Source organism: Lycium barbarum, chromosome 2, assembly GCF_019175385.1.
Source record: "Lycium barbarum isolate Lr01 chromosome 2, ASM1917538v2, whole genome shotgun sequence".
In the NCBI taxonomy this organism is placed as follows: Eukaryota; Viridiplantae; Streptophyta; class Magnoliopsida; order Solanales; family Solanaceae; genus Lycium; species Lycium barbarum.
The window spans coordinates 74,387,183-74,402,122 of NC_083338.1; the positions used below are offsets into that span (position 1 = coordinate 74,387,183).

The following is a 14,940-nucleotide window of genomic DNA, read 5'->3' on the forward strand; positions in this document are numbered from 1 at the left end:
TACAAGATTTCCTTTATGTATGAAAATAAGTTCTCTTTATGAAAAGTAATGTCTCACGTCTGATCTTATTTGATGTTTCCTATTTATGTCATGTTCCTTGATCATGTAAAGCTGATCCGCTTGGTCAGGTTAAGACATCCGGTGCTGGTCCACCCACCAAGGTTTGGGGAATGACAAAATTGGTATCAGAGCCTAGGTTCGCGTATCCCAAGGAGTCTACGAAGCTGTGTTAAGTAGAGTCCTACCGATGGGTGTGTTGCACGCTACACTTATAATTGGGAGGCTGCTTAAAATATAGGGGAAAAATGACCTTCTTTTATACTCTAGATCATGCGGTAGCGTTGTACCTTAAGAATTGATCCTAATATAAAATAATCACATATATCTAATTATTGTTTATTTTCATTTTCTAGGTTTAAATTATATCCAATTATCTTGATCCCAACAAACAAGTCACTATACGGCGAGTTACATTCATTTTCAAAAAAGCTGTATATTATTTTTAATTTCATCGGTATTATTTTAAAATTTTATTTTACCAATATTAATAGTAGTTTACAAAATCGAGTACTACATAACTCGACATACGCGTGCAATGTACGTGCCTCAGACGCCTTATTTAAAAATATCAAAAGGGTCTTGATACTTTGTGAGCAAGTGTCAAAATAATCAACAAGTCAAAGGTAACATCAACAACCGGATTTGAAAATATTATAATGTACGGTTATGATATGCAATGACGATAAATAAAGTGCAGAGTCAAACAATCACCCATATTGAATTTATCTACCACAACTTTTTTTTTCACATGGTCAACTTTATGTTACACTTCCAAGAGGAATATCAATGTCAACAACAAGAGTCCTTTTATAGAGCAACCAAAACGGATGAAAAGAACATACACCGGAAATATTATCAATAAAGAAGTATTATGTGAGATATACTTCATTACATGTGTGTAGCTCAGAAAATCAAAATAAGTAAAAACAATCATAGGTATCGAATTAAATTTTGATTGTGCATCTTTATAAGTTCAAACGGTATCCAATAATTTTGACCTTGACAAAAAAGTCATGATGCGATGATACATTTATCATTCATAGAAACTTATACTTTGTTTTTCATGTATAATTATGTATTCAAATCTGTATTTTAATAATATTAATATTATTTTATAGACTTATCTATTATTACATGATTCAACATATACGTGCAATGCACGTGCCGAGAAACTAGAGTGTTTGTCTCAACCGAGACAAAAAAAGTAATTTCTTATCATTTGTTTGTCTAGTTTATTTAGGACATAGTTATCAGATATTTGTATTGATGTAAGGTAGTAGATACTCATAAAATAGTTGAATTGCACACAGGTCGGCTATTAGAGCTGTGAATTAAGCCGAAAATCGAATAACTTTAGTGAATTGTGAATTAATGTGTTCGTCACTTCACAATTTTCATTCGTGCTAGTAGAAAATGTCGATTTTCCTGCAAGTTAACTATTTATGAGTACCTACTTTCTTTTAGTAATATGGCATAATTGGGTCATTTTAGTAACATTGGGTCTATTTATAATTGTTTAGGGGTCTTTTCAGCCCCAAAATCAAACAGAGGGAATTTTTATTCAACAATAATTCAAATCATCTTTGGCCCTTTGTCGAAAATAAAATGCAACACAAAAACATTTTTAGTCCTTTTGGAGTGAAAGGACGGGACTCTTTTGGTTTCCAGGGATGGATGCGTTTTGCATAAACTTGACACTCACATTGGCTTTGCAATGAACTTGTTTTCCTACAATTCATGGGCTATAGATGATACTAATTTGGGATCTGTAACTCGGGAGCTTCTAGAATCGGCGAGGAAACCCGAGTTCTTGGATTGGTTGAGAAGGATAAGAAGGAGAATCCATGAGAACCCTGAATTGTCATTTCAAGAATACGATACGAGTCAACTCATCAGAAATGAGCTGGACTCGCTTGACATCAAATACTTGTGGCCAGTGTCTAAAACTGATTTGGTGGGGACCATTAGGTCTGGTGCTCAACCTTGGTTTGGTTTGAGAGCTGACTTGGATGCTCTCCCTATTCAAGTCTCTTCCTTGCTTCTTCACAATTTATTCTTGCTTTTTGCCTCCTTGTTTATTTTGTTTTGATTATCGCATTATTGTTTTGCCCTTATTAGTTACTATGTTTTCTTCACTGTCGTATTTTCTTTTTCATAAGTGCTTTGATTTTTCACATTTGAGACGAGGGTCCTTCAGAAACAGCCTCTATATTTCCATGAGGTAGGACTAAGGACTGCGTACACTCTACCCTTCCTAAGCTCCACTTGTGGGAATACACAGAGTATGTTATTTTTTTTGCTAAGGAGTAGGCTTATTCTTGGGTTGGGGTCGCAATTATAATGAAAAGATGATTTGTCATAGTTATATTTTCTATATGTAACTCAAAAACAGTGAAATTATTAATCTTCTTACGATATTGTGCATTTCTGGCAGCCTAAGCACCATCCAATGATTTGTTTTTTGTTAGATGATTGCATTAATGGTGGGGTTGGGTGGGGGCTTAGTAATTGCTTTCTCGAAACAAAGGCTTAATTATTTGATACTCTCTCTGTCCCAATTTTATGTGATATAGTTTGACTAGGCACGAAGTTTAAGAAAGAAAGGAAAATTTTTGAAATTTGTGGTCTAAAACAAGTCAGAAATATTTGTATGGCTGTAAATTATTTCATTAAGGGTAAAAGGGGAAGAATTAAATTAAACTATTTGTAAATATAGAAATGTATCATTCTTTTTTGGACAGATTAAAAAGAAAAGTGTATCACACAAATTGGGAACCTTTGTTTTTACAATAAATATTATTTCAAAATTCTAAATGGTGAAATGTTTTTTGATAAGGATAAAAATCTCTCTCGGGATTTGCCTTTGAAGTAAGCTTAGGATACTCAAAGTAACTTTAAGAGTGATGAGGTTCTCAACACTGCATAGGCTTGGAGGGTAAATGATAAGCACCCAGCTGAGCTTTATAGAACAAGAATTCATTAAAGATCAAATTTTGGGATTATTAAAAGGGGCTTGGACTACAATTCAGTTCATTATTCATCAACACAACTCAAGAAATCTCTAGAACATTCCAAATTATTCCTCCACAAGAATTCAAGAGAATCAAAGGGAATATCAAGATCATCACCACTAAATTCATGAAAATAAGTGTAAGAACACATCAAAGGATCTTCTAAATCAAGAAATTCTAAAGAAGGGCGGAACTAGGGTTTTGGCTAAGTGAAGAATTTCAACTCAAGGGTTGTTCAACCACTATCCAAGGTAAGTTTCATGATCATTCTATGTTGTTTGAAGTATTGAAAAGCTTAGACACTTGAAATGTAGAAGAACATAGAAATGGACCATTACTGAGTGAATAGTGCCATAAACGAATGATAGTGGGATTGAATTATGAATGTTGAAGTGTTATGAATACAAATACGTTGTAAATGATGCTTACATCATGAAACAAGCATTAAACGCATGAAAATGCAAGGACGAGTCATAAGGCTAATTATGAGGGAAATTGGAGGAAAATGGTGGATTTTGCTAAATGTACGTAAACGACGATTGTTGATTTCGTATTGTGAGTAATGCTATGAATGTTGGGGGTTGATATAAAACATGGAAAGTAGTATAAACAAGAGAAGCGCTGTCCGACTTCTCCTAGAATTAGCGACGCGTTCTTGTAGTTAGTGTGCTAATGTTGATATGAATTCTTTATGAAGGTAACGACGCGATATTGAAGGAGAACGAGTGAGCGATATCTTAGCTAAACGACCAAGGTATGTGAAGCTAGTCCCTTCTTTCTGATGGCATGAATCTTGTAGCACGAAATTCCTATTCTCTTCATGAGTTCTTGTAGTCCGAAAGGCTAAGAGTCTAACTCCTTAATATCTATATAAGATGAGGAATACGATATGATGATGCTAGTATAATGATGATGTTAATTATCTCTTACACTCACCTTATGTACTAGTTCCTTCAAGGTGAGGTAGGGTATCAATAGTTGTTCCATAATGTAATCGGGGGATCACGACCTTACGTCACCCCGATAGAGTAAAGTTGATCTTGAGCCTTATGCATGTATTACAATGAGATAAGTATTTTATGATGAGTATATTATTATTATGAGCATTTTATGATAAGCATGACATGAGCATTTCACACCGTGCCTAGTTGGCCGGGCAGTCACCGCCAAGGCGGACAGCTATACGGATACACCATGACCTTCGGGCATGGGCAGACACCACTAGTGGGCGGCATGAGATGGTACCCCGGACGCGGGAGGCCTGGACGCGGGCTAATATTATTGATTATCACACCGTTCCGACATGGACGGGCAGCTTGCATACGATGCATATATGTTATGAGGATAAGTATGAGTAAGATGGCACGCATGATTTCCTTTATGATTATCAGACAGATCCAGATATTTCATGTTGATGTTATCACTATATTGTTAATGTTTTCTTTCATTGTTTATGCTTCTCATACTCAGTACAACATTCGTACTGACGTCCTTTCTTCGGACGCTGTGTTCATGCCCACAGGTAGACAGAGAGAAGAGCTTGGCCCAGATCCTCAGTAGCAGTCAGCTGGTTGAAAGCACTCCATCGTCCGGAGGTGCTTGTGACTATCCTTTTTATGTACACTAATGTATGCATATTTTGGGCATGATGGAGTCTTGTTCCGTCCATGTATATACAGTATGTTAGTAGAGGCTCGTAGATACGCAGTGTGGGTTAGATGGTCTCACAAGACGTTTTCATATGCATGTATATTATTTTGATGGCCGAAAGGCAATTGTATATAAAGTATTTATGTTTGTAAATTATGATTTTCCTACAACTAGTATGTAAATTGATAAAAGAATATTAGATGGGCAAGATAAGTAGTAGAGTGAGCAGTGCTCGGTAACTAGCTCCGGGTACCCGTCGCGGCCCCTAGCTTGGTCGTGACAGAAGTGGTATCAGAGCAGTTCGTCCTAGGAAGTGTCTACGAGCCGTGTCTAGTAGAGTCTTGTTTATGGTGTGTTGCGCGCCACGCTAATAAACAAGAGGCTACAGGGCATTTAGGAAAATGACCATCCTTCTTCTCATGAAATCGTGCGATAGAGCCTTGCTTAGGATTATGTTATTCCTAAAAGTGGGTTATGGTTTCAGAAAATGACGCCAAAAGGAAAAGCTAGAGCTGCCCAGAAGGGCAAAGCTACGACAAAGAGGCAAGCGGAAAGAGAGCCTCCGTCAAATGTAGAGGAAAGCGAATCGCAAAGTGAGGCCGCGCCCAATGTAGAAAAGCAGGGAGGAGCCTGAGCTCTGATTCCTCCACCGGGTGCTTCAGGTCAACAAGTGTCCGAGGCCATCCATTTATTGACGCAGTTGGTTGCCGCTCAGGCACAACGACAGGATGCGGGTCTAAGGGATCGTTCAGCTAGTACGAGAGCCCGTGACTTTATGGCCTTAAATCCTCCGGAATTCTTTGGGTCAAAGCCAGATGAAGATCCGCAAAATTTTATTGATGAGATGTTGAGGACTTTAGAGATTATCCATGCTTCCGAGACCGAATCCGTGGAGTTGGCTTCTTATAGACTCCGCGATGTGGCGGTGTTATGGTATAAGAATTGGGTGATAACAAGAGGAGAAAATGTTCCACCTCCCGTGTGGCAAGGGTTTGTAGATGCCTTTATTCGTCACTACTTGCCACCCGAAGTCCGCCGAGCTAGAGCGGACAAGTTCTTGAATTTAAAGCAAAGGGGTATGAGTGCCAGAGAGTATAGCATGCAATTCAAGTCATTGGCCCGATATGCTCCGACTATGGTGGCCGACATGGGAGACAGAATCTATAGATTTGTGAGTGGTCTGGGGCCACATTTGTACAGAGATTGTTTGACGGCCTCCTTGCAAGACGGGATGGATATTTCCCGGATACAGGCCCATGCTCAGAATCTCGAAGAACGACAACGACATCAAAGAAGTGATCGTGATGGTGACAGAAGACAAGGTAAGAGGGCTAGATCTATGGGAGAGAGCAGTGAGTATAGAGAGGGATCGAGACAGACACATCCCAGGGACTCAGGTCAGTCCGCGACTAGTGCGCCTCCCAGATTCTCAGACGGAAGGTTCGATCGCTCTTTCCAGTCAGGGCAGGGTCAGAGTTCGAGGGCCCCAAGTTCTCAGTATCAGGGAGATTTTAGTCAGAGGAGACCTCCAGTACCGCGGTGTAGCCAGTGTGGCAAATTACATTCCGGACGGTGTCGTCAGGGTTCGGATGCTTGTTATGCTTGCAGGCAAGTTGGTCACATGATGAGAGATTTCCCCTCAGCGAGAGATAGAGCTAGGACTCAGCCTACAGGTTCAGCAGCGGGTTCTTCTTCAGCACGCCCGACAACACAGACTCCTCAGACTACAGCGGGTAGAGGCAGAGGTAGAGGGGGAGCATCTACTTCAGGTGTTGTTCAGCCCCGTGTGTATGCTTTAGCTGGGCGATAGGATCTCGAGTCTTCCCTAGATGTTGTCACAGGTACCCTGACTATATTTTCCCGTGACGTATATGCTCTGATTGATCCAGGTTCTACCTTTTCATATATTACTCCGTATATCGCTGATTGTGTTGGGGTGAGACCCGAGCCAATTAAACCTTTCGAAGTATTCACTCCGGTTAGTGATCCTGTAATAGCGAGGCAAGTATATAAGAACTGTGTAGTCATTATACGTGATCGTCAGACAAAGGCTGATTTGATTGAACTTGAGATGATAGATTTTGACGTAATTATAGGTATGGACTGGTTGGCGTCATGCTATGCTAATGTTTGTTGCCGGACAAAGGTAGTTCGATTCAAATTTTCGGGAGAGCCCATATTCGAGTGGAAGGGTAATACAGTTTCCCCAAAGGGTAGGTTTATTTCCTACCTTAAGGAGAGAAAGATGATAGTCAAGGGTTATATTTGTCATCTAGTTCGGGTTCATGACACGGAAGCGGAAGTGCCAACTTTCCAGTCTGTCCCGGTAGTGAATGAATTCCCAGATGTGTTTCCCGACGAGTTACCAGGCCTTCCTCCAGAAAGGGAAATCAATTTTGCTATTGATGTAGTACCCAACACCGAGCCTATTTCTATTCCTCCCTATCGAATGGATCCAGCAGAGTTGAAAGAGCTAAAGGCACAGTTGAAAGACTTACTCGAGAAGGGTTTTATTAGACCCAGTTCATCACCGTGGGGAGCACCGGTCTTGTTTGTGCGAAAGAAAGATGGGTCGCTACGAATGTGTATCGATTATAGACAGTTGAACAAGGTGACTGTGAAGAACAGATATCCCCTTCCCAGAATCGACGACTTGTTCGATCAATTACAAGGTGCTAAGTGGTTTTCTAAGATAGACCTAAGATCGGGTTATCATCAAGTGAGGATCAGAGAAGAAGACATTCCCAAGACAGCCTTCAGAACGAGGTACGGCCATTACGAGTTCCGAGTGATGTCGTTTGGGTTGACAAACGCCCCGGCGGTGTTCATGAATTTAATGAATAATGTGTTCAGGCCGTTCTTGGATCTTTTTGTGATAGTGTTTATCGACGATATCCTGGTATATTCTCGCACAGAGTCAGAACATGCAGATCATCTAAGAATTGTTCTTGGCGTTCTTCGAGATCGGGAATTGTATGCAAAGTTTTCGAAGTGCGAGTTTTGGGTAAACTCAGTGGCATTTCTAGGTCATGTTATTTCAGATGATGGTATCCGAGTCGACACTCAGAAAATAGAAGCTGTGAAGACTTGGCCAAGGCCTACGACACCTACGGAAGTTCGTAGTTTTCTTGGGTTAGCAGGATATTACAGGAGATTTGTAGAGGGCTTCTCATCTATTTCAGCCCCATTGACGAAGTTAACTCAGAAGTTGGCTAAATTCCAGTGGAATGTTGCCTGTGAGCGTAGTTTTCAAGAGTTGAAAAACAGGTTGACCTCAGCGCCAGTGCTAACACTTCCAGAAGGGTCCGATGGCTATGTCGTATATTGTGATGCCTCCGGTGTGGGAATAGGATGCGTATTGATGCAGCATGGGAAAGTTATTGCATATGCTTCGAGACAGTTGCGAAAACATGAACAGAATTATCCCACTCATGATCTTGAGCTAGCTGCGGTCATTCATGCATTGAAAATGTGGAGACATTACTTATATGGTGTGCACGTGGACATCTATACAGATCACAAAAGCCTTCAATATATTTTCAAACAGAAGGAGTTGAACCTGCGGCAAAGGCGATGGTTAGAATTACTGAAGGATTACGATGTGAACATTCTATATCATCCAGGGAAGGCGAATGTAGTGGCAGATGCACTTAGCCGTCGATCGATGGGTAGTTTATGTGGAGTTCCTTCGGAAAAGCAGGAAATGGTTCGTGAGCTCCATCAACTAGAAAGTCTCGGCGTACGTGCGACTGATTCAGGAGATGCAAGTATTAGCATCAATGATCCCACAGTTTCATCATTGAATCTAGAAGTGAAGGAACGGCAATATGAGGATTCCCAGCTAAGCCATTATCGAGATCTAGCTCACGAAAAAGAAAAGTCTCCATTCGAAGTTTCCATAGAAGGGGTTCTTAGATATCGGGGCAGGTTATGTGTACCGGATGTGACAAACTTACGCCAACGAATTTTAGAGGAAGCACATTATTCCCGGTATTCTATTCATCCAGGTGCAACCAAGATGTACCACGACCTTAAGTTGCTATATTGGTGGGATAGCATGAAGCGAGACATAGCAGGGTTTGTAGCCCAATGTCCAAATTGTCAGCAAGTGAAAGCCGAACATCAAAAGCCAGGAGGTTTATTGCAAGCAATGGAAATTCCTACGTGGAAATGGGAAGAAATTAATATGGATTTTGTGGTAGGATTACCCCGTACGCGAGAGAAGTATGATTCTATATGGACGATCGTGGACAGGCTCACAAAAGCAGCTCATTTTTTCCCCGTCAGGACTACGTATTCAGCGGAAGACTATGCTAAATTGTATCTCAAGGAGATTGTACGACTTCATGGTATTCCTTTGGCCATTATCACGGATAGAGGGGCGCAGTTCACAGCCAAGTTCTGGAAGTCCTTTCAAGAAGGTCTAGGTACTCGAGTTAAGCTCAGCACGGCGTTCCACCCACAGACCGACGGGCAAGCCGAGCGCACTATTCAGACCTTAGAAGACATGCTACGAGCATGTGTGCTGGACTTCGGTGGTAGTTGGGATGAGCATTTGCCTCTTATTGAATTTGCCTATAATAACAGCTATCATTCCAGTATCCAAATGGCCCCGTATGAAGCCTTATATGGAAGAAAATGCAGATCTCCAATTGGATGGTTTGAAACAGGAGAAGTACAATTGATAGGCCCCGACTTGGTCCAACAAGCAGTTGAAAAGGTTAAAGTGATTCGAGACCGACTGTTAACAGCTCAAAGTCACCAAAAGTCTTATGCGGACAACCGCCGACGGGATTTAGAATTTCAAGCTAATGATTGGGTATTCTTGAAAGTCTCGCCAATGAAGGGAGTAATGAGGTTCGGCAAAAAGGGGAAATTGAGTCCAAGATACATTGGACCTTATCGAATCATCCGCAAGGTGGGTAGAGTATCCTATGAATTGGACTTGCCTTCAGAGCTCGAATCTGTACACCCAGTATTCCATGTTTCGATGCTCCGCAAGAGTATTGGAGACCCCACGAGGATTGTTCCGATTGATGATGTACAAGTGACAGAGAAGTTGACATACGAAGAAGTGCCCATTGCTATTTTGGATAGACAAGTGTGAAGGCTTCGGAATAAAAAGGTTGCTTCAGTCAAAGTGCGATGGCGGAACAATAATCGGGAAGAAATGACTTGGGAAGCGGAGGAAAAGATGAAATCTATGTACCCCCATTTGTTCCAATTCCCCGAAGAGATTCAAGACGAGACGTCGACGATATGAGGTATGAATGTTTTAGTTTTATGTTTTTGGTCGTGTGTGGCCATAAATGTGTTGATATTGTGATATAGCCCTGTGAGGCGATGATATTATGGGTCGTTGTGGTAAATTGGTAGTGCCAAATTACAAAGGAAACTCTGGAAAAAAACATTTCTAGAATCCCCGAGTGTCGAACATTTGAGGACGAATGTTCCAAAAGGGGAGAAGAATGTTACACCTCGGAAATTTTTCCGTAATTGTGTGATGAGTAGAACAATGAAGGACTTGAGTATATGGTGTTTTACTAAGTCGGGAATGGCTAATTTTGCATTTTTGGAAATAATAAAGTTGCAGAAAATTTTTCTGCCAGTGGTCGTATATGGCACTATACGGCCCGTAAAGTGATTTACGGACCGTATAGTGCAATCGTATTCCATCATTTCAAAAATCTCAACTTTCTGCCCAGCGTTGATATGGTTAAATACGACCCAGTTTACGGCCCGTAAACTGGTTTACGGACAATAAACCAGGTCGTAAAGTGCCATAATCCTCAGCCAAACTTTCTGTTTCTTGGAATGCTTAAATACGTCCACAGTGGAAGGGCCGTAAATCAGAATACGGTCCGTAAACTGCAATTTACGACCACTGTTCACCCGACGAGAATTCATTAAAGATCAAATTTTGGGATTATTAAAAGGGGCTTGGACTACAATTCAGTTCATTATTCATCAAAACAACTCAAGAAATCTCTAGAACATTCCAAATTATTCCTCCACAAGAATTCAAGAGAATCAAAGGGAATATCAAGATCATCACCACTAAATTCATGAAAATAAGTGTAAGAACACATCAAAGGATCTTCTAAATCAAGAAATTCTAAAGAAGGGCAGAACTAGGGTTTTGGCTAAGTGAAGAATTTCAACTCAAGGGTTGTTCAACCACTATCCAAGGTAAGTTTCATGATCATTCTATGTTGTTTGAAGTATTGAAAAGCTTAGACACTTGAAATGTAGAAGAACATAGAAATGGACCATTACTGAGTGAATAGTGCCATAAACGAATGATAGTGGGATTGAATTATGAATGTTGAAGTGTTGTGAATACAAATACGTTGTAAATGATGCTTACATCACGAAACAAGCATTAAACGCATGAAAATGCAAGGACGAGTCATAAGGCTAATTATGAGGGAAATTGGAGGAAAATGGTGGATTTTGCTAAATGTACGTAAACGACGATTGTTGATTTCGATATTGTGAGTAATGCTATGAATGTTGGGGGTTAATATAAAACATGGAAAGTAGTATAAACAAGAGAAGCGTTGTCCGACTTCTCCTAGAATTAGCGACGCGTTCTTGTAGTTAGTGTGCTAATGTTGATATGAATTCTTTATGAAGGTAACGACGCGATATTGAAGGAGAACGAGTGAGCGATATCTTAGCTAAACGACCAAGGTATGTGAAGCTAGTCCCTTCTTTCTGATGGCATGAATCTTGTAGCACAAAATTCCTATTCTCTTCATGAGTTCTTGTAGTCCGAAAGGCTAAGAGTCTAACTCCTTAATGTCTATATAAGATGAGGAATACGATATGATGATGCTAGTATAATGATGATGTTAATTATCGCTTACACTCACCTTATGTACTAGTTCCTTCAAGGTGAGGCAGAGTATCAATAGTTGTTCCATAATGTAATCGGGGGATCACGACCTTACGTCACCCCGATAGAGTAAAGTTGATCTTGAGCCTTATGCATGTATTACAATGAGATAAGTATTTTATGATGAGTATATTATTATTATGAGCATTTTATGATAAGCATGACATGAGCATTTCACACCGTGCCTAGTTGGCCGGGCAGTCACCGCCAAGGCGGACAGCTATACGGATACACCATGACCTTCGGGCATGGGCAGACACCACTAGTGGGCGGCATGAGATGGTACCCCGGACGCGGGAGGCCTGGACGCGGGCTAATATTATTGATTATCACACCGTTCCGACATGGACGGGCAGCTTGCATACGATGCATATATGTTATGAGGATAAGTATGAGTAAGATGGCACGCATGATTTCCTTTATGATTATCAGACAGATCCAGATATTTCATGTTGATGTTATCACTATATTGTTAATGTTTTCTTTCATTGTTTATGCTTCTCATACTCAGTACAACATTCGTACTGACGTCCTTTCTTCGGACGCTGTGTTCATGCCCACAGGTAGACAGAGAGAAGAGCTTGGCCCAGATCCTCAGTAGCAGTCAGCTGGTTGAAAGCACTCCATCGTCCGGAGGTGCTTATGACTATCCTTTTGATGTACACTCATGTATGCATATTTTGGGCATGACGGAGTTTTGTTCCGTCCGTGTATATACAGTATGTTAGTAGAGGCTCGTAGATACGCAGTGTGGGTTAGATGGTCTCACAAGACGTTTTCATATGCATGTATATTATTTTGATGGCCGAAAGGCAATTGTATATAAAGTATTTATGTTTGTAAATTATGATTTTCCTACAACTGGTATGTAAATTGATAAAAGAATATTAGATGGGCAAGATAAGTAGTAGAGTGAGCGGTGCTCGGTAACTAGCTCCGGGTACCCGTCGCGGCCCCTAGCTGGGTCGTGACAAATATAGCCCCTAAAAAGTTAAACCTAGTCTTCCTTAAAGAAGTTTACTCTTATTCTTCGTGGTGGAGACCAAACTACTGTGTCAGTCTGCTTGAAATTACCATTAGTTCATCCTTTTGGACTCATTTACTAGCTTATTGATATGTTTTGTTGTCCTCACCTCCCTCATTTCTAAGCCAGTTCCTCAGTGTTGAGAGCTGCTAAGATGTTGACATTGTGAATCTTTTGTCTTTCTTGTTAAAACTGCCATTGAGGAAATTGTAGGACACTGATATGATGCTTACCTTAATTTCCATTTAATGATTACACCACAAATACACTATATAAGTTATTTCATACTTGTGTGTGAGAATAATAGGGCATATCAGTGTAACATGTTAGGTTACAATCAAATCATTGATTTCTTTAACTTGCTAGTAATCAGGGTTATAAATATGTCATAGTTTGTTGAGCATTACTCGAAATCACACTATTCTTTCCTATGACCCCCACCGTCACTGGTGGGAGAAGGGAAAAAGAATGACCACAAAAGTCACTCTTAGTTTCATCTTTGCTCAATCAGTGCTTTGTCAAATGTCAAGAGTTCCTCTACAATGACTAGACTAACTGATTCAAAGTGTAACTTTAAAGGAACTGGTAGATTGGGAGTGCAAAAGCAAGATCAATGGCAAAATACATTCCTGTGGCCACGATGCTCATGTTACCGTGATACTTGGAGCAGCTAGATTGATTCAGAACAGAAGGGACAAGTTGAAGGTAGGAGAAATATTATTATTTGTCATGAATTAATCATGTTATTTTAATTAAACTGATTTTGGTAATACTTCACTCTGCACTGAAAGGCACAATTAAGCTTGTCTTCCAACCTGCAGAAGAAGGATATGCGGGTGCCTCCTATATGTTAGAAGAAGGAGCATTAGATGGGTTTCAAGCAATGTTTGGCTTGCATGTCTGGCTATTTATGCCCGTAGGCACTATTAGTTCAAGACCTAGGCCTATTATGGCTGGCTCTAGTAGGTTTACTGCAATAATGCAAGGGAAAGTGGGCCATACAGCAATACCGCATAAAACAAGGGACCCAATTTTGGCTGTTTCTATGGCAGTTCTTGCACTCCAGCAACTTGTTTCTCGAGAAACTGATCCTTTAGAGCCTAGGGTATTTGTCAACAGTTAGAATATAGTTTGCTTTTTCTTCAGAATCCTAAATTCCAAGCAGAGGGATCTAATGATTTCTGTTGATTCATAATTATATGTAGGTGCTCTTTGTTGCATTTGTGGATCGTGGTCAAGCCGGTAATGTAAGCCCTGCAAGTGTAAGGTTTGGTGGAACCTTCCGGTTCATGACATTAGAAGGATATTCCTATCTTAAGCAGAGGATCAAAGAGGTGCTATCAAAGTTTTGTCAAGGGACTAAGTCCCTCCTCAAGTTTTAGAGACTTTCCGACCTTCTTTGAGCTTCTCTCTAAACTGTAGCTTTGGTAGCTTCTTCTGAAATATCAGGAAATAGAAGGGTCAACATATAATTGTACAACTAGTGCTTTACTTTTTTAGAATTCTTCAACATTACTCACCATATACCAGTTTTCTAGTATTATTTGCTATAATTAAATGTTGCTGTCAACGTGTAAACACTTGAAATGCTTGCTACTAACAGATCATCGAGACTCAAGCAGGCGTACATCAATGTTCTGCCACTGTTGATTTCATGGAGGAAATGATGCCATATCCACCAACTATAAATGATACAACGATGTATGATCATAGTAAACGAGTTGGAGAAATCTTGCTTGGCGATAATAACGTGCAACATTCTCCAGCTGTGATGGCTGCAGAGGACTTTGGATTCTATTCCCAGAGGATGGCAACAACATTTTTTTTCATTGGGACACAAAATAAAAACAACCAAATCTGCTATTAAAGGTTTGCACTCCCCGTACTTCACCATTGATGAAGACGTTCTTTCAATAGGAGCAGCCCTCCATGCTGTTGTTGCCATATCTTACTTGGATGCACATTTTAAGTCAGCGTAACACAATAGACATTTGGTGATTATTACTGTTTGGCAATGGAACAATCATCTGCTCATAAACAAAATGTTGAGATTTGACTTATTTTTTAGCAGAAAAAATTGTATTCTTGGTATCTTTTTCTCCACCAAATGTTGCGTTACTTTAGGATAATTCGCGGACATGCGATAGTTTTAGATGGTAGGATTGAACTGCTAGCAACTGAGTCTGTCATACTCTCTGGTTTTCCTTCTTTTTTCCTTTTTAAGGTCTCTAGGAGTATTTTTATTTGGGATAATTTTAGAGACCTACTCTAGGGCTTGGCGTCGTAATACTAACATT

The 14,940-nt window shown here is 40.2% G+C and overlaps 1 pseudogene; it reads left to right on the plus strand.

The window, feature by feature from the left end:
• Positions 1 to 1,568: 1,568 nt before the first annotated feature.
• Positions 1,569 to 14,734, plus strand: LOC132626583 (IAA-amino acid hydrolase ILR1-like 3; annotated as a pseudogene).
• Positions 14,735 to 14,940: the final 206 nt, after the last annotated feature.